This window comes from Orbicella faveolata, unplaced genomic scaffold (genome assembly GCF_042242905.1).
Source record: "Orbicella faveolata isolate gen_17 unplaced genomic scaffold, um_ofav_v1 contig_1, whole genome shotgun sequence".
NCBI classification, from domain to species: domain Eukaryota; kingdom Metazoa; phylum Cnidaria; class Anthozoa; order Scleractinia; family Merulinidae; genus Orbicella; species Orbicella faveolata.
The window spans coordinates 18,249,268-18,270,774 of record NW_028301536.1 but is presented as its reverse complement, the minus strand read 5'-3'; the positions used below and the strand labels follow the sequence as shown (position 1 = coordinate 18,270,774).

The following is a 21,507-nucleotide window of genomic DNA, read 5'->3' as shown; positions in this document are numbered from 1 at the left end:
GGTTGTGAGATTCTTAAGACTGTGAAGCAAACTTTTAAGAGAAAAGAACTATTTGCACATTGTTTTTATGCAAGTTTAGCAAAAGTCACGTACAAAATACTTACTAGTTACATTTTGGATTTGTAGGCAAGTTGTTAGAGACATAGATCACATGATCAAGGACCGTGGACCCAGAACGATCCAGGATAGAGGACCCACCCAGGACAGAGGACACAGTACAGAGGACAGAGGACCAAGGACTCAGAACAGAAGATCAAGGAGCAAGGATAGGACTGACGACTGACAACTGGGGATCAAGGCAAGCCTTGAATGACAAACTTTCATAAGTTGATTTAGATATATTAAGGTATATGAGATATTACCAGCAGCAGAGTCGGCACAGTGCACCTTGCCCCGAGGGTTTTTCTCCGGGTACTCCGGTTTCCCTCACTCCTGAAAAATCAATATTTCTAAATTCCAATTAACAAAATTGGTGACACATTGCGGTGGGCCAACTGAGATGAAAAATTCTTTGATTAATTACTCAAGGTAAGCATTTGTAATACCAATTTATTACTCTCTGTTTATTTGCTAGTTACACGTGCACATGTGGTTTCGTGGTCTCCTTTGCACCTGTCATTTTAGTTAATGAGCAAATTGGAAAGAAGCTTTATTTATTTTCTGTCTCTTTCATAGATCCTTTTTTAATCATAGGTAAAGGGAAATTCCCAAGTGAATCAATCAATCAATCAACCAACCAACCAACCAACCAACCAACCAACCAACCAACCAATCATTTAATCAATCAATCACTCAATAACTCCATTAATAGTTAAGATAAAAATCCCAGGATATGCAGCTAACTGAAATAGCAATTACCAACCTTTAAATTCAACATTGTATTTCAATACCACGTTGATGCACATGTAACTAGTACCCATGTAAACAGAGTATTGAACTGACTAGTGTGTTGTGTGGGTGTCGTTCATTTGCAAATAAGTGGCTTGCTTGTCACATTTTCCATACAGTTCATTATATCGGAGCCAGGAATTATGCCAATAGCAATCGCTAAAAATTAACTGAAACTCAGTTATGGGTAAATCTGTTTCTGTGAATTAAAAGTTTGGTAATTCTTGTTGTATTTTCATGCGTAAAGACATAAAACAAAAAGAGCCGACATTTTGTTCAAAATTGCCTTGAAAAGTAAATTTTCGCAACTATTATTGTTGAATTCAGAAACGGACAAAAATTTCAAAAACCCATGCAGAAAATAAACCAAAATTAATCAATTCATCATTCAATTAGAACTAATTTATGAAACGCTCTTTATATTAGAAAAGAAACCTAAACTGAACACTCAATCTAATTCAATCAAAGCAAAACTATTTAGTTCTTAATTAATACTCTCTACATTCCACATTGTAGTGTTTTTAATCAGATGCAACAAGACTTTCACATGCATTCTCAATATGTAAAGAACTCACAAGAATATGACTTTTAGTTTTACGAATTTGAAAATGATGAATGAGTCATCAAAAGGTCATTCAAAGTCATTATCGCCAATTTTTATTCTTAATTGTTTGTCCAAAGCCTCCATTGTGAGAAAATAAAGTCAAAATTCATTTGCCATTTTATTTATTTTTTACACGTGTACAGACATTTTGAGTGCTCATTAAAAATTCTCATTTTTAAATTCTAGGATGCTCTTAAATGCAAAGCTAAAAATATTCCTATTGAGTTCTAAGGACAATTTATTTCAGTTCCTTTAAAGAAATTGAAGTTACACTTTTTGATATATGTACAGGCATTGATGTACCACTAAAGAAGTCAGACAGCAGGATATAATCATTACACTAAATTTTATTTTGCAGAAGCCACTTATTTGCTCATGAAAACCTAGTTTCTCCTTCTCACAAGATTCCTATTGAGCAGCTTTATGATAAAATCTGTTCACTTCCATTGGTCTTCGTCGGAAATCTTAAATTGAGTTTGGAGTTGAAAAACATGTATGTTGTACTTAAAAACCGTTGCCAGAATGCTAAGTTATTTGCTTTTCTTGAGAAAATTTTTTTCCTGTATTTACTTTCAAAAATAAAAGACTTTTGTAATCCAAATAAACTTGTTTGGGAAAGTAGCTGCTCAATAGGAAACTTGTATTCAAGAAAATATTTTACTTGTTTCTTTTTTCTATAGTTTCAACGTGCTTCATGCTCTAAAATCATTGGCTAATTCAGTTCTCACTGATCACAATTATTTTCTTTGGGTGAGCAACATTTTCATTTTTGTCACTGAGTAATTTTTTGTTGAGATCAAAATCATGATGGTGCTTGAAACTATAGTATTTTTTTGTTATCACCTTTGAACAAAGGAAGCTTCCTAAAACTACCCTTTTGTGTTAATGCAAGTAAATTTGATTGGCTGATCAAGAAATTATTAATTGAATGCAATACCAATCTGCTGCTTTTCACAAATTTATTCAATTGACTTAGGTGTTATGCAAAATTGTTATTTATTACTCGTTCAGTATTACAAAAAAATTTGAGCTGCGTTTTTCCAAAATAATGCATTTAAAGTATATTCAATTGTAGGATTAAGAAATTATGAAATCAATGCAATACCAATCTGTAGGATTTCACAAATTTATATAACCAACATGCATTTATTGTCATACGAAATTGTTATTTCTTACTCAATCAGTTTTTAAAAAACTAATTTTTTTTTTCTAAAATAATTTCTTTGCTTCCTTTGTTTAAAGGTGCCACAGCAAGCTCATTAGCACAGAAGTAAACAATCACTAATCAACTCAGCTAAGAAAACACTACAAATTTTGGTGTCATAAGGTCTTCACATTAGCATTGACACTAACGTAGGCCAAACGTGGGGATAGTCAGAAGAACTAGGGTGTAGAACAGAACCTTCAGATCTAGTGGGCGTTCTTAGTCAGCCATAATATTGGCATCATAGTACATGTATAATAGAGAGAAAAGTAACCCTTGTGGTTATTTTCGTTAGGGTTTCGATCCAGTAGTTTTCAGTAGTTCAAAACCACCTAGGGAATCGGGTTTTTTAAATCCTACTTTTCTCCAGAAAGTCTTAATTAAGGCAGATCGAGTATGTCTAAGTATTATTACTACTTAAGCATCAATTTAATAGCAGAACTAGTTAGTTAGGGTATAAGTTTTTTTACTGTGCTAATGAGCTTGTTAGTTTTTTTCTTTGTGGATTTGATATTTTCCACTGAACTTAGTATATTTTAGATTATTTTCAGGAACTGAGATGGCCCATACACCCGCACACAACACAAATGGTCAGATTTAAATCTAGCCGATCGATGGCCCTGCAGGGTTGTGGAAACTCTTGCTCTGAGGACGGTGTTTCTGACGTTCCTCTGCAATATTCCAATTGAGAAATCCTGGTGAGTTTATCTGCTCCGCTCATTTTTGATGGAGGCACTTGTACACTTTGATGGTGTGGTCGTTTGCTCTCAAGTGGAGAAGGCATCATGGGGGAAGGTGAGGGTTTGCTTTTCATGTCTCTTTGGCTTTACTTGCCTACGTCAGAAAACCACACCTTTATTCCAATTGGCTTGAAAGATGTTTGTTTTCAATCAGTGTTTCTAGAATTTTTCTGTTGTTGAGGCCATAAAACAGTAGTGCTTTAGTGCAGGTCATGGTTAGTACATTTCCAGGATGTTGGGGTTAGTTTTGAACAATGAAGGTCACTGATCTGGCTTGACTGGAATTTCACAAGCGACACTAGATTGAGCTGATAGTCATCTGGGATTCTTCTGAAAGAGCTGATGCTCGTTTAGGGCTTTTCTTATTTAAAAATAATTTTCTTTTCGTTTAAATTCTGAAGATAAAGACAAATTAGGTATCGAATAAATATAAATTAGTCACAATTATCTTAAGAACAGAATTTATTAACACTATCAGTCCACAGTTCAAAGAAAAATTAAGAACATTAACCGTATAAAATATAATTAAAATTATCTGGAATTACAACTTTGGCTTTTTTTTCTCATTAACTCCAGGAATTAGTTCACCTAAAAGAACTCAAAAGCAGTCTCCTGCGCTGGCGTTACTTGGGTTGTCACGCAACACTTTTTCCCGGAGTGTTGCGTGACGATTAAAATAACGCCTATGAAGGAGGCTTCTATTTGGGAAATTTTAATCTTAGCTACTAAACATATAGTTACATTTTCCGTGATCAAAGTTCAAAGCGTAGGCCAAATTGTTCATTTTGACTTCCAAAACGTTTAACTAACCTCGTAAACATTTTTTGTATATGAATTTTGTACGTCTAGAATTTACCTTCTTTAACTTATGAATAGAGGGGGTAAGTTTCTAAAGAAACTGTGATGCTGTGTCGGTGGGGAGTATAACAAGATAATTTGGTTTTATCAACTGGGTTGATAATGTGAATTGGCCACCGTAAAGAGATTCGAAAGCTGACGTTTCGATCGTTAGCCCTTCGTCGGAGCGAATTGGATTCACTCCGACGAAGGGCTAACGATCGAAACGTCAGCTTTCGAATCTCTTTACGGTGGTCAATTCACATTATCAACCCAGTTGATGAAACCAAATTATCTTCTTTAACTTACTTAGTGCCAATTGCTCATTTTTTTGATTTCCAAAACCTGAGATTTACCGCGGAAGCTTTATTTTTTGACTAGGTACATAAACTGTAAGCTAATTATCAAAATTGCATTTCAAAACTATAAATTCAACTTCTAAAACCAAGCATATATTTCGAATTTTTTTTTAATTTCGTAGGCCAATTGTTCATCTTTACGTCTTAAACAAACTAAATCTAGGAAACGTTTCTCATCGTTTTTTTTTTCTAATACTTGCTCAACTTCGTTGTTATCCTTGGGGATGCAGCGGCAGTTAATCGTGACGAGACGAAGTAACCCGAGCGGTAAAACCTTTCGTCGGGTCGATTTTGCCGCTCGGTTTACGTCGACTCTTCCGACTAACTGCCCGAAATTTCCGAAGATCCTTCGTTGTATGACGTTATTCAAAGCCAAGATTAACAACAAAAGCACCAATAAATTTCAAAATTCCACCGTGTTTGCCTTTTTTTAAAAGACGATTTTAACTGTGAATAGTTAATAAGACTTACTTTGAGTATTTAAACTACGATTCTTTCGAAAAATATTTGGATTTTTTGTACAAATTAGACTCGATCAATTTTAAATAACTGAAATTAAATATCAAAACAAAGTTAACGCAATTCTAGGTGATGTGAACGGACGAAAATCGCCCGTTTACTTTCGCATTAGTATTTATTTACTTTAGCAAAATACGCTTAAACCTGTAAACAAATTACTTATCTTTCATCGCTTAAACTTTGATCTTATTTAAACATAAGCGAAAATTCCTAAACTTGTATCGGTTTGGACGGTAGAGTTCCAAGTGACTTGTGTTCTTTTGGTGAAGTTTGTGGGAGGTCAGTCGGCAGGAGGTTTGGTCGGCAAGTCAGATCACTGATTTTTTGCGTTGGATTCTTTTCTTGGCATCCATGGAAATTACTAAACACGACTTGTACTTTAGCGCTCCTGTTTCCTTGTCTCTCCAACGGAAATTTCTAGATACAGTGTTTGGAACACGCATCTTAAATTTTACTATTTTGGCATTAATCTTTTCGCGCATTACTTACGGCTCTCAAAACTAATAAAAATTCCAATTCAAATGGTGTGGTATTATGACGTAGTTGAGTGAAACCGAGGAGGCATGGGGAGCAAACTCTCATCTCCCTCATTATGCCATCTCCACTTGAGAGCAAACGGCCATATCATTAAAGTGGTCAAGTGTCGACATCAAAGATGGCGGAGCAGATAAACAAACCAGGATTTTAAAGTTGGAATATTAATGAGGAACAGAAGAAACACTTCAGCTCAGAGCAGAGTGAAAACAACCCGACAAGCAGGGACAAGATCGGCTTGATTTTTTTTTTATTTCTTTTTTTAACACAATAAAAACGCAAATAAAGAGACAAAGAGACAGTTTTCTGTGTTGTCGTTTTTACCAGCAGTCCATCATGACTAACCAGGTAAACACTTGTGTCCATGACTAAAGGCTGGTTTTCACTAGAGCATAAGCATAAGCAGAAACATAAGAAGAACGAACCCACTTATTTGTCTTGTGCTGTTTTCACTAGTAATGCGCTCGACATAAGCATAAGCACAAGAAAAACAACTGTTCTGTTTTTCTTGTGCTTATGCTTATGCTTATGTCGACCGCATTACTAGTGAAAACAGGACAAGACAAATAAGTGGGTTCGTTCTTATGTTTCTGCTTATGCTTATGTTTATGTCGCGGCTGTTTTCACTTGTGCTTATGCTTGTGCTTGTGCTTGTGCTTATGCTCTCAGTAGTGAAAACCAGCCTTACTTCCTGATATACAGTGTAATCTGTCACGCAGCTTGTCCCGCAATCTTCTCGAAAACGGCGTGACAAGTTAATGAAACATCGAGCCGTGTAACACAACGCGCAACGGACAAAACGTTTGCAAAACAAGTCGCTTCAACGGTTACAGAAAGTAGAACTAAGTTCCAACTTTCTGCAACCGCTGTAGCAACTGTTTCGCATAAATTCTGTCCGTTACACGGTATGATAACGACCCAATGTTTCATACAACGCACTTATCACGCCGCCATCGAAAAAATTTAGAGATTAGTTGCGTAAGAGATCACACTGAATAAGAGGACCACAAACCAAGTTCTGCTTTTAAGAAAACCACTACTTAAAAAAGTGTCTGCCATAAAACTCTCATTGTGCTTCTATCGCGTTTTCGCTGTAGTATTTGCGAGTTGCAAACTGTACTTAGTTGCTCAAGAAGTCGACTTAAAAACAAGTTGGCCCTTCCTATTCACACTTTGCGTAACTGTCAAAGAACGTCTTAACGCTAGCGTGTCGCAAGTCTTTACATGTCACGCTATAATTTGGTTACAGAAATCTGGACAATTCACAGGCGTCAAAATGCGCAACATCGTAAACTCCAGTTAGGTTGTCCTAAGTTAATAAAAGCACGAGCGATTGAAAATCCCCTCGAATTTGCGAGATATGAACCTTTAATTCACTGTAGCTCCTTGAAAATCTGCGATAAAATTTCAACATGTAAAAGAAAGTGCTAATTTTTGAAAAACGCGCGGAACGCGACAACGACTCTTTTGCCCGATGTTGACGTCAAAAGCGTTGGTCCCGAAAAAAAAAAATCTGGAAAAGACATTTTCCAAACTGAGCAACTAAGCACATTTTGTGCCTCACAAATACAGCAATGAAATGAGGTATTAAACACAAAGACGCACTATAAACGGGATTACAAAAACAGCGATAATTTAATGCAACTCTCAATTGTGATAGTAAATCTCCAAATAATTTTATTGTAAAGACAATTAATTTTGTAAAATATGAATTAAAGATTAAAGTAGTATCCAACTTCGGAGACGGCTACATCCTCAAGGAAATTAAATGCATGTTTTTAACTTTCTTGCAATTGTAAATTTTCAAATAATTTTAAGAAGTGTCAAGTATTTCAAGAAAATCTTTGAATTACAAATTAAATTGTATCCAAGTTTAGAGACGGCTAAATCCTCAAGAAAATTAAGTGCCTTTTTAAATTTTTCCTCTGTAAGTGTAAAATTATAGTAAAGAATTTTGCAATATTTCAAGAGAATCCGTAAATATGACTTCGAGATTATATTGTATCGAAATGTAGAGACAGCTATATCCTCAAGTTGTGCGTCTTTGTGGTTCTAAGAGCTTTATAACATACATTGCATTTCAGCAGCGATTTCCTTGTACCCTCATATCACTAACTTTACAATGGCCCATATTGTTTTGTCAACAGACTTCACTTAAAACACAACCCAAATGGAGTGAAATTATTTTCATGGATTTTCCGCGTGTTCTGGACCACAAAACAATCAAGACTTCATAGCCTAATTTCAAAGGGATCGATACATAGAACAGGTAATTGATATTTATTTTGTACTTATCACTTCAGCAAAAGTTCAAACAAAGTTATGAGAGTTTAGTTTTAAAAAGAACTAAAATATCTAAATCACAGTTTTGATTTCTAAATTCATAAATAATGCGTTCTAATAAATCTGCATAGTCAAAGTAATGAGAGTTTGGCAGAAATGAAAATTGAATCGTTTTTGAAAACTCGCAAGTCGTTTTTGAACTCCACAAAAAATCAACGATAAAACCACTGAATAGCAAAGTGGAATCACCATTTTCATTTTCTACTCATAAATAATTCGTTTTGATAAAGCCTTATTGTGAGAGTAATTGGAATTCAGTAGAAATCGAAACTAAATCTTTTTGATTGAAGTGATACACAACTGACATTTTGGAACTTGAAAACTTTCGTCCCCCTGCCCTGTAGGACTTTTGAATACCAAAGTGCAGTTACTTTTTTTTTACTTCATCAAAAATTCATTTTAACACTTGCACATTCCACTTAACTGGTGATTAACATATTGAACAAAGCAAAATATTTCAAACTTTTTCTTTGCCAGTCGTCATATTTTCCAAGTATTTTGCAGATTTGAGTAACTTGCAAAATGTGTTATTTTCAAACTCATGCTGAAGCGATAAGTGTTAACAAATAAACTTAATGGTGAAGTCATATTTGCACCAATGGGCCACTGTACAGTAACTACAAATACCACAGACATGCATAACCAAACAGAGGTCAGCTGAAAACTAACAGACATCGCAAACAATAACATGCATTCTAAATAAATTTGTTGAAAGTGGATAACACCTCAGAGAAGAATGTGAATAATAATGCGAATACACATAAACAAAGAATTCTTCAAAAAAAATTACAGACAAGCCATAGAATTTGTAAAACAGCTTTTCAGGGAGTAACAATATTAGTTGACTCAATTTTATTCTAGTTGTCAACTGTCACAAGCACTTCTAAAATTAATCAGTCCTTAAAATGTTTTGATAAGGAGTCTTCAATTTAGCAGTTACTCAATATTATCAATTTGCCAAATTGTATTCACTTTCTTAGCAATTAATTTATCAAGACCCTGTGCCCACAACAGCAGAGTTTTTGTTCAGCATGTCAATAAAAATTCATTGGACCAGAAAATGAAGTTTCTTGTTGTTTGTTGATTTGGTCACTCCAAAAAATGTAGACAAACGTATATTTTTTGTGAACACTAATAAAAACCTTGCACCAAGTTTAGCCACTCACTGAAGTTTCACTCTCTAAAGTGCAGGTTTTCCTTACGAAATTCCTCTCCAAGAAAGCCCAAAATTTGACATCGTTGTCGCCATTTTGAACAGTACTCAGCAGCCAGGCTGCATTTCCTTTGCATCTTTCTGTCCAAGAGGTTTTGTCCAAATGGCTTCCAACAAGCCTTTTAACTATTTTAACTAACTAACATTTAACTAACTATTTTAACTTTTAACTAACTACCTTTTATGGCTGTTCTTGAGCCATATTTTGTTGAGCCAAACATGCTCCAGACTCGGAAATGATAGCATTGAAGATAGTGAAGTGGATAATCGCTTGGAAAAAGTACATTTTGATGCAAGTCAGTTGCAGGTTTTTCTCCTTCCCGCCAATTTCAATTCGAATGGAATGACGTCACATAAACACTGCCTGGCTGCTAAGTATAGCTTCAAATGGAAAAACCTGAATGTTTACTTGCTACAGGCGAAGACAAAAAGTAAGCTTTTTAGAGTGACCTTTTTCAAGTTGAAAAAAATCTCTTGACTTCTGATGCTGAGTTTCATTTTTCCCTAGCTAGAAAGGAAATTTTTGGAAAAAATTTTTCTTTAAAATTGGACTGCAGAAATATTTTAAAATATACATGCACACATAGAACAAGAATGAATGAAATGATAAGTCATCTACATTCACAAATGTTCTCACTTGACTGAAAAATTACTGTATTTCCCCAGTTGGCCCCTTCTCTCTGTAAAGAGACTAGCCTGCCCATTTATTTTTACTTGTTGAACAGTACCCCTATCAGGGATAAAAGAAGAATTATGCTCTCCAGCCCCACCTTCCCCATCCCCCCCCCCCCACCCCCCACAAAAATATCCTCACCATCTCTGTGTCAAAGATTTATTGACCCATCCAGGGAATTCCTTCTTGACAACCAGCCTTAAAAGTTTATCTGCAACCCTTCAACTATAAGAAATTGAAGTTTTTTTGTAGTTTTTTTCTGAAGGCAAGAAAGCATACAATGTACATATCCCCAGGTGTACTTTGTTACATGTACCTATGAACTGGCAGGATTGCCATGTTGTAGTACGCTTCTCCCCTCCCCCTTATTACACCTATGCCAATCTATTTTTGATTCCAATGATCTAAATGGCAGGGTGTTGTCTAGAATGTGAAACCAATCAGGGGCACATGTATGCATATGTCACAGAACAATCTCTTCCACTGATCCTCAGGCTCATCTGTATAAGGACACCAACCCAACCCCTGCCACAGTACAAATTTTCAACAACAATGAAAACTTGCAGTTTGCTTGAAGTTATTGGAAGGGGAGCAGGAAGGGGGATGGGGTGTTTTAAAATGATGAATTTTAGTCAGAATTTCCTTTCAACTCCTTCTATCCAGTATCCCTTATAATTAGCCCCAATCTCTTTCTTTTTCCAGTTTTGATCCATATGGTGGGTGATCATATTACAGTGTAGCAGTGAAACAGCAGCTCAGCACTCTTTCAGCCATAAATTTGTAAGCCCTTCAAGTTGAGGTCAAAAAGGACAGAATTTCCTGGTGATGCCAATGATAAATTTTATACAGATCATCTGATTGTTTTGTACAATCCCAGAACTTTGAATTGGTTGATTATATTGAGTCTCTATTCTAATAAGGAAGTCTCTCCAAATATCCTTTTCAACCTACAAATTGCAGTTTTGATATTTGATATTACTATTAAGCCCGCTTCCTCTTCTTACATATGTATGGGCAGAAATCAGGAAGTTCAACAAGGGTTTCAAGGAGGAAATACAGTAAAAACAAAAAATATAACCAAATGAAATGTTATCCACTTTAAAACTACATGTAATTTACTTACTGAGCCGGCCAATGAGAGCATTTTAATTATTTACAGGTCTGTGGTATTTCAAAATTAAAAGCAGAACTTGGTTTACATCAAGGAATGCAATGATCAACTCAAAACTAATCCTTAACCTGGGGAACCCTGGGAAATAATAGTGAATCACGACAAGGTTGGAGAGTGAGGGGGGGGGGGGGGGGGGAATTGAGGAATACATTACAGTATGTCCCATTCTGAGGTGCACAAAGGAACAACTGTCAAGTTGCCAACCGCAAAGAAAAAAAGTGGACAAGTATCATTAAGTAGTTTGTCTAGAGTAAAATAACTGATGCTTTGAGAACCTGTCAAGCCATTACGAATAGGTAGTAATCAGTGACTGATCAGTTATGGTCTGATTCAACTGGTTTACTTTTGGTGAAGTTTGTGTTGAGGCTGGTTGAAGAACATCATGTGAGTTCTGTTGAGGTCAAGAAATACTGCAGTGACTACTGTAGGGGCAAGTAGTTGTTGCTATAAGTTGAGTAGAGTCTGTTTATAGTTAGTTTGGTGGTCACCTATTGAAAGAGTGTTGTACTATAGGTTTTAATTTGAATGGAGTTAGATTAGGAGTTTGGTCTAGTTATTATTTTTTTTCAAAGGTGTAGTACAAAAGGGAACCTTCCCATTTTCTCCATTTATTCCCTGAACTTTCCCTGATTTTGAAAAATGAAAATTTCCCTGACTACATGTATTTTGGATCCTATAATAATAGTGCATTAATTGAAAAAAGGAAAAAAAAGTGGTGCATTTTAATTTTTTTTCTACTGTAGAATTTGATAACTTGGGTACCCTGTAGGGATACCTTTGGGGGATTCCCCTGAAGGAGCCAGGTCAAGTTTTGACTTGAACATTGCATAAGGACACAAGTGTTTACCTGGTCCTGGATTGCAAAAAACAAATCGTCAATCTAGAATAAGCTTGTGAATAGTATCCTCCACCTGTCTTGTCCTCAGGTATTTTGTCGTCAGCTGTTCAAAAGAAGAAATTACAGAAAAATTTAGATACTGTACAAATGTTTATGGTGTAGTGGCATAACACCAGGTAAAATGGTCCCCGGATTAAGAAGCCTTCCCAAAGTCCTTGAGTAACGATATCGAACACAGCACTTTACTCAAACTTCCAGACACCAAAATATTATACCCAAATTCACCTCTCTCTCTCCTTTTCTAACCTGAAACCTAGCTACATGAGCTGCAGCCTGCAGAACAGGCAGATTAGCAGAGCAGAGAGCGAAATGCGATACACAAGCACGGAGCGCAACCACGAGTGCAAAGCACGAGATGAAAAAAATCTGCCTGTAGTCACACCATTGTTTGTGCTCTACTGCCCCCTTGAAATGATTGGCATGAAAGAATGAGAATTTACTGGGGCGAAACAATGTCTACAGTAACCAATTTACAAACGTATACATGACGCAAAACAGTCAACAGATGTGAACATCTAAATTTAGCTAAATTTAAATCATGAACAAAGGAGGTATAAGGCTAAACATCGAGCTCAGGACACAAAAAGCTTAACCAGATTCAGGATGCAAGAACTTTGACAACACAGAACGGATCTCTAAGATTCTCAAAGTAACACAGTACAGCAGTCTCTGGTGACGCTGTACAAAGCCATATATGATCCTTATCAACATGATCATCGACTTGGCCCTCCAGAGAGAATAATTAAAAAGAGATACAACATACATTTCTGCAATAGAAATGGAGCAAGACAAACCACACTTTACAACTCGACACATGGCAAATTACAGAGGTGTTAAACTCTACGAAGCAATAGATAACAACTGAAACCATGCAAAGCTCTGACCTCTAACAGTCCAACAGCTCTACTCAACTTTTAAAAACATCTTCCTGATAACAAAAAGTACCCTTCAGAAACAAATAAGGAGCAAATAAAAGGTTGAGAGGCTGGAATTTTATGCAAATGATAGAAATGTCACGAGCCATAGCAGTCCATGTCGACAGGCCTGTCATTCAATTTAACATATTTGTTTTTTTCTTGCATCTGACTTCAGGTGCCTTAAAGTGCATATGACATGAAAAATAATTTTGCTTATTTGAAAGGCCTTTCAAAATACAGAAGAATGACATTTTTCTTTTTGAAATATCTTTCTTCGTTTTAGAGATATTGACGTTTTTCTGTTATGCAAATTAGATCAGTGATGACGTCATCTTGTTTGCAACTGAAAATGGTAAAATACTGAATAAACAATATCTCTAGGAATATTGAAGCAGTGTTCTTGAAACTTGGCACCACAAATGTGCATCACAAAAGTAACAAAATGACACCCTTAGTGCTGTTGCCATGACAACAGTTTTGCGACTGGTGCTGTCTAAATAAAAACTGAAATTCCCAGTTTTTGTCTTAAACCAAGAACCATCTATCCCACCCAATCTAATGAAGGGAGTTAAGACAATGTGGGAACTATGTCTGTTCCAAGTAGGACAATTTGTCTCACTTTAGAGGTTGCAAATGGGGATATTTAGTTTTTTGATAGTAAGAGACTCGAGCCGAAAGAGTTGCTATGGCAACAGCACTAAGGGTGTCATTTTGTTCTTTTTTCAGCAAAAACCGTTTGCCAGGCAAACAGTTGGAAGAGCATAAACAATGGTGTGACTACAGGCAGATTTTTTCATCTCGCGCTTTGCGCTCGTGGGCACATTTCGCTTTCTGCCCTGTAAATCCGCCTGTTCTGCAGGCTACATGACTCGTTAAAATATGTACTTTGTCAAATATTTTTTCAAAAGGGGAATTCCTGAGAAACACTTAAAAGCTAGCCCAACTAACCCGCTCCTAACTTATTTACCAATTCTGACAGGGGTTACATATCGGTGGTGAAAGACTGATCCAAGTTTTGACTCACAATACTTTTAAGACTGACAGCTGGACACAAAGCTTATGAAGGCTTACTCTTCTTTCACATATTCATCAAACACCTTTTCCTGATTGCAGTTGCCTCTTGTTCGCACACTGCAGCTAGTTTCCACTTGTTCCACTACTCATCACCATTTTGAATTTGTCAAACAAACTTGGAAAATTCAGTCTAAATTTTTTAAGTTGTAAACCAAACTTACCACATGTACAGTTTACTGCACTGTCCCTTTAAGTTTCATGGGAATCGTTCAAATCTACATATCCTTTAAGGTATCACGGTAGGTGGATTTTTTCGAAAAATGTGAAAAATCTTTTTTTGCTGTTCAAATTGAGAAGACTGAGATAAATATTTTGCAAAACGAATGGAGAAAAAAGCTATTTCACTTTTTGACATAAAGAGAAAAACTATTTTTGAATCTCATTAACCTCTTACGGCACGTTGACACCTCTAATTAAAATTCCCGGCAGTTGTCACATGTAATGCGAATTGCGGTGTGATATTTCATTTGTGCACGTGAACTGTTCTCCATCTGGTCATTTCATCATGTCAGGACGAAAACGAAAGAAAACTTCTTGCCCATTTTCGTCTTCGAAGCAGCCAAAGAGGCGAAAATCTGGTGGAACCCACAGGTTCAGCGTCGAACAAGATCTTTGGCTCTGAGCGACCATGAGTCACACTGTAACCAAGAAGAATGGTTGAAGGAACTCAAGGACATTAGTCCCACCAGTGAAGCTGAAGGACAAGTGTTAGTCGCACGAAATTGCTGGAGAATGGACGCGATTCTGAAATGAGAGAGTCTCACACAGATGTAGATGTAGACGATGTAGACCTCGAGATTTCCTCTGTTTGGCTTCACAAGGCATAGTTTCAAAAAATGTCTGGAGAACAAAGAAACCTAAACTCGAGCAACATAATACCAATGCCGCCGACGAAATCTTCTTAGTAAATGAAATCACGGCAGTTTAAATACAACCCTGTATAAAGCTCTTGGTAGTTTGTTGCTTGTTGGATGACTTCAATGCGAGGGTTTCCAAGCCAGAATTGTAGACGTCTGCTTATTTCAAGTTGTCATAACCCATTGTTGTGGTAAACTGACCCATGCCAACATCTGTCAGTGCGTAGGGGATTTTTAACACCTAATCATACCAATCTCATAAACAGTTTTTTGTCTTTTTCTTGAAAAAATAAAACTGCATATAAGGATGAACATTTTTAGTTCATTTACATGCATCTTCTGACGAAATTGGCTGAAAATCGGCAGTTATGTTCCAGGATACCTCCTTTGAAAAAGGGTATCGGGCTTTGTGCAATTTCGCTTCCATTTCAAAGTTATGGCCTCTTTTGTGGAAGGAAATATCCGCATTGAAATTATCAAACTTTAGCAGGGTGTAGAAAAAAAACAAACAAACCATATCTGGAAAATTGTCGACACCCTTTTTGAGGGTGAGAAAACATTTCTGATGTTAATCGCGCCGCTCCGATAATTCACTCACTGAAGCGAATCAGTTTAAGCAAAGTGGTGTTTTTGGGTTAATTTCTTTTAATATCACTGCGAAAATAACTTTTTAGAAAATTTCAAAGATAGGCTTGTATTCTATAACTATTAAGCTTTCAGAAAATGTATAGGTTGATGGGGTTTTCTTTCAAAGCGCCAACATAAGAGTGCAATTTCCAAACACTGTCAATCCACCCTTCATGATACCTTAACATTGTTCAAAGAGGGATTTACTTAAAAAAAGTCAAACAGTTTTAGCTTGTTGTGATTTTAATTGATATGTATCATTGTTTTAATGTACTAATTACTAAATATCTGCTTATTGTAATGATTTCAAGGCTCAAAATAGCGATTCTCTGGTCACCAATGAGATCCAAAATCGACTGTTTGTGACCAGATATTACCAGCAGCCCGCTGCAACAATCACCTAATCGATACTTAATACAGGATAAAACTACTTTCTCAAACTATATCAGGAAGGAGGTTTTCAGTAACTTGTTTCAAAACTGTAACTTTTAGGTTGTTACATGTACATATTTTGCCTTGCAAAAAGCAAAACGCAACCCTAAAATTACACTTTTTACAAATGTGTAGTTCCAGAAAATATCCATACCCCCCCCCCCCCACCGGAGGGTCACGGAAATTCCGAGGGGTAAGGGGGGGTCTGAAAGAGGTAAATTCCCGACGAAGGGGAGGGGGGCTACTCATGGAGTTTTCTTTCCAGTGGGTCTGAAATGCGATTGAATGAACACTACAGTACTTTCCCAATTGATTCAGGTAACCAAACCAGCAGAAATGTTCCATCCGTTGAGAAATAAATGTTACATTCTTTGTCATATATTTTTCATTTTTCTTACGGCGTCGTACGACCGACAGCAATCCTGCTATCGTGTTTGTTGGACGTCAAGTTACACAAACTGCCAACGAAGAGGTGCAGCAATACATGAACAATGAGGTTGATATTTTATACTTTGAAGATCGTGCCGTATTTAGCTTAAATACATTTCAGATGCTTTTTCCAGCATTAATCATGCCGCCAATTAAATGCGATTCGTACTTTGTTTATTTCGTTTGATACTCGTACAAAATTATTCCCCGTTTCGGACTTGCCGTAACTTGGTTATCACATATTTTTCATCGTTATCCGTGTAGTTAATAGTTTGCTTTAAGTGGGCAAAGTCGATTCAAAGCCATTTGTCTTGAACTATATATGTAACCGTGGACAGCAAGGAGCGTTGTAATTGAAGCGGTAGCCGAGATTTCATTCGGTCATTTATAGACCGACTGAACAATGCATGTTTCACGTACGAAATGTATCAATGACAGTTAAAAAAACTACGGCATAAAATGAATTTACTATCATTTACAAACTACAGAGACAGCGTATGACTTAATTGATGTATTCCTTTGGTGAAAGAAAAAATAAAGCGACGTTTGGGAAACAGCTGTTTTGGAAAAACTGTTGCGTGACGACTTTACTGCGTGTGTAAAGAAATTCGATGTTGTTTTGACCATGCATAAATTAAAACTTCAACTGGGTTATTTGAAAGAGCTTTGTGTACGTTCCGAGATTCTTATATGAAAACTTCCTTTAATGAAGAAAAAGTCAGCCACTATGCCAGTTGGGAGTGAAGCGCTTCTAAGTCAGTTGTTAAGTAACGCTCCGCGTAAGAAGTAGGCAATTACCAGCGGGGGTAAAGCACAAACTACCGTTGAACTTTTATCACGTAATTACTTAATTGAATCAAAATTCCCCCAGCTTATTGGCTGGCTCACCTAAAAGCGCGAAATTTGAATTTTTATTCGTAATTGCACGCAGAACTTGCAGTTTTTTCTCAGATTTGCCGATATACACTTTATCGTTATGCTCATAACTACATCGTGTGCGTAATTTAAAAAGAAAATGAAACGGGGAAGTATTATTTCTGACAAACATTAGTTTAAACACCGGTTCAAACATTTCACCATGACATGAAGGAACGCGCCACGTGTGCAGTCTACCATGAAAAAGTACGTCTTTGTCTACAATAGAACTATAAACAGCTGCGGCTAAATTTTATTACAAGGGGGGTAGGGGGGGGGGGCAAGTAGAAACATTATGGAAATTCCAGGGGGTGGGGGAGTACTGTGAAGCCCCCTGGAACGGAAAATCCTAGGGGGTGGGGGGTCAACCTGGAAAAAAAACCGTCCGTGGCAGGGTATGGATATTTTCTGGAACCACACAATGCTAGCAAGCCAAAATAATAAATGTGGCTGGAATAGCTAACCCATAGCACTAAAATATCATCTTTTAGCAGTTATTCAGCACTGTCAGATTTCTATGTAATTTAAACCTGAATTTTCATCAAATTTTCAAAATTATATGTTTCAACAGTGTTGTGTCATGTCAAAATTTAGTTCAATTTCGTGGACCAATTTTTTGGTACTTGGTTTACATGTACATGTCGAAACAATTTTCCGGCTTAAAAGTATCTCTTAATCTAAGTTTTTATTGCAAATCTAGCTTGGGCAAAACAAAAAATGAAATTATAAAACACAAAAATTGAGAGCATTTTGAAGACTAGACACTATTATAAGCTAATTGCCTGACATTTTGACCTGTCACATCATGATCATTTTCTCCAACATTGATCCAGAAATTTTTGCCTGTAGGTCTAATTTCCAGTAAAATTGTTTTTAGGTCTCTAAGATCAGTTACTGCAATTGAAAATACCTATCAGGCTGCAAAAGAGCATTTTAAGCAGTTGTTAGTTTTGGATAAGAAATCATACATTTGGCGGTTGGCGACAACAGACAATACACGCAACAAAATATCAGATAATAAATCAGCATCATGAAAAATCTTAGAGAAAACTAGTAGAATACATACGGCAGTTGGCGAAATTTCTTACTTTAATCTAACCTATCTTGATAAACTGAAATTGACTGAAATGGGTAGCATCACTTGCAAGCTTTACGTTGCATGTACAAAACATTCTTAAATGTTGCCAAGTCTGAAAAAGCTAGAGTATTGGGGCAGTATTTAAATAGGGTATCAAATTTTTGGTCAGGGCATCACTAGGGTAGGAGATATTGTAGCAAAAAGAAAAATCGATTTTGCCCTTAAATAGGGTAAGGGCTTTCAGAAGTGCCCCCACCCAATTTTTCTGGGAGTACCCCCTACCCTGTGGGCATAGGGAGGGGATCTGGTGGTTTCAAATTGGCTGATACAAATATGTACTTTACAAGTAAAAGTATTTCCAACAAATTAATTTCCAAAACATATAGCAGTTTACACATAAGCTTAATTGCCATGTGTTCTCCCATTCCAGATAAATTACTCTAAAAAAATCTTGTTATGATTAAACAAAGACAAATAATTCATCTGAGACAAAATTATTCACCTTCTAAGGCAGACATAGCCATTCTATATATTTGATCTTGTCTGCTGTGTGTGTGGGGGGCGGGGGGTGGGGGGCGGTAACACTCACGAGAATACTGAAGATATCGCCGGTGGGGGGCAACACTCACGAAAATACACATATGGGGGGGGGGGGATGGGGGGACATACATGATGATGCTTCATGCAGAACGAAGCTAACTTAGCAGCAAGCTGGAACGCGATCAAAAAGGGAAGAAATGCATATTAATACAGTTAACAATAAAAATAAATCAAATATACTTTGTTTGTCCAAAAAGCTTCCTTGCAATCCGAGTTCAATCGCTCGCCAACAAAGCTCTCCAGCTCCAAGCGCAGTTATTCCCTGAATATAACACAGGTACACTGATAAGGAGAAAGTCCTCCATACGAACAAAGCATGAAAGCACTACAAAGAAAGGTGCTAAATACACAGTGAATAAGACCAAATTAACCTTTTAGTCTGCCTTTTTTCGGAATCGTTTAACTTTCGCGGTTCAACATCATGGAGGAACTGTTGTTGCAAAGAATGCTGGGAGCGTTAACTCATCTCGCGCGTTACCCGCGCGAGTTGGTGTCGTGACTGTCCACATTTGATACCCTGTTTATGACCAAAACTGCTGAAAAACCATATACCCTTTGGGGGCGCGTATACCTATATAGCCCATATAAAGCCTGGTTCTCATATCCCACCGACCTACCTGCGACGTAGTCGCCGGTTGCAGCTGAAAATGTTCAGCGATCTGTTCCAGTGGGTCTCCGCCGCATCGGCGATGGATCGCTGACGTACTCAAATTTGCGCAAAATGCAAAACAAATGGGCGCAATTTTCAACCATTCCGCAAGTTAATATGGATCGAATCGTCGTTGCATATATCCAAAGATGAGGTTTACATAAAATATTTTCATCGTCGACAGCCGCCGACAACCGCCGGCTTGCTTGCGAAGTTGAACTCAGCTCAACTGCGCAGGCAATCCCGCGGTTAATGTCTGCGACAGATTATACTTCGACGATAAATGTTCACATATGCAGTAACGGTGTCCCAGGTAGGCTTAAGGGAGATCCTCTCCCCCGGGATATTTTCATCCACTTTCATTCATGCCTTCACGGATTGATATTTTACTTGAAGCTAATCAAGAGAGCTTAAATGAAAAAAAAAAAAGACATAACACGATGGATCAGGAGCCATTTCCCCCACGCGACATCCGCAAAAATCCTCGAAGCATGTACGCGCGTGTACCGCAGGCGATGGCGTAATTCGTTCTAAAAATAGAAAATTGTCCCATATCATTGGAACTCTTCTTACCACTAAGTTGGCTTAAAGGGAAAAAAAGAAGATTGAACGAAAAAAAAATAAATGGAGTCCATTAAAAATATGAAAAACAAAAAAATGCTGAGTCCCTCTGGGGGGCTGCATGAACGCCATGCCTTTCCGAATCGAAGTTCAAAAATGTAAGCATTGGGCTACAAGGAGACTCCTTGAATTGGGTAGCCAATTTAACGGTACCAATATGCACATGAAATGTAGTTTTTGTTGACAGCCCTATTTTTCTTTGCAAAATGTGCTATAAAAGAAATGACAGACCTAATGGAGACTAACCTCTATGTAATTTGCAGCCTCTCTAACAATTGTCTCTGCTAACAATAGTAGTTGGCCTTTATTTAACAATTCAGGCCATAAGTTGACCGAGGAAAGCTTTAATAGCTTATGAGGCTTATTTCTGGGCTGAGCCCAAAAGCATTCAAACTAAACCCTGAAGCATTTTAAATAGCTTTGCACCAGTTTATAGAATATTTTGAAATCATTTATTGCATTTTTTCCAAACCGAAAAATATTGGAGTACCAAATGAAATCCTTACTTTTTAATGTCTTCACCTATTGATTAGTGGCTAAGAAAGAGGGCTTAAAGCAAATAAAGGCATGGCTAGATGGGTATTTTACGATTAGCCATGTTCAGGATGTCTTTCTTTTAAAATAATTTTTAACGCTAACTTAGTTCAAAGGGGAAAAACAGAAATCTGTACGAAAAAGAACACTATTCAGTCCTAGCCAAATACGAAAAGAAACAAAAGGGTCCCCCTGCAGGCGCTGAACGCCGGCCCTTCCGAACCGAAGCTCGGAAATGTAACCACTGGGCTACAGGGGGAAACCATGACGTGGTTAGCAAATTTAACGGTACCTATATGCACATGCAATGTAGTTGTATTGACAGCCTAATCTATCTTTGAAAAATCTGCTATGAACGAAATGACAGACCTAATGGAGACTAACCTCTATGTAATTTGCAGCCTCTCTAAGCACTGTCTTTCTTCTAACAATAGTAGTTGGCCTTTATGTAACAATTCAGGCCATAAGTTGCCCGAGGAAACAAAGCTTCAATAGCTTATAAGGCTTATTTCTGGGCTGAGCCCAAAAGCATTCAAACTAAACCCTTAAGCTTTTTAAATAGCTTTGCATCAGTTTACAGAGTATTTTGAAATCCATTGTTACCTCTTTTTCAAATCGAAAAAAAATTGAAGTTCCAAATGAGATACCTCCTTTTTAAGGTGTTCACCTATTGCTTAGGAGCTAAGAAAGCGGGCTTAAAGCAAATAAAGGCATGGCTACATGGGTATTTTATGATCAGCCAGGTTTAAGATGTCTTTCTCTTAAAATAATTTTTAACGCTAACTTAGTTC

The 21,507-nt window shown here is 37.0% G+C and overlaps 2 long non-coding RNA genes across 2 annotated transcripts in view; one reads left to right on the top strand and one right to left on the bottom strand.

Moving 5' to 3' along the window:
- Positions 1-5,986, top strand: part of LOC110067356 (uncharacterized) — a 31,464-nt gene extending 25,478 nt beyond the window's left edge. The window contains exon 5 of the long non-coding RNA XR_002298670.2: positions 127-5,986. This is a non-coding gene — a long non-coding RNA (uncharacterized LOC110067356). The remainder of the gene's footprint in view (positions 1-126) is intronic.
- A 4,617-nt stretch (positions 5,987-10,603) lies between these two features.
- LOC149118287 (uncharacterized) lies at positions 10,604-19,357 on the bottom strand. Its single transcript, XR_016208317.1, has 3 exons — positions 19,284-19,357; positions 19,093-19,174; positions 10,604-12,026 (listed from the first exon to the last, which is right to left on the bottom strand). It is a non-coding gene; the product is annotated as an uncharacterized LOC149118287 (long non-coding RNA).
- Between the last annotated feature and the right edge of the window lie 2,150 nt (positions 19,358-21,507).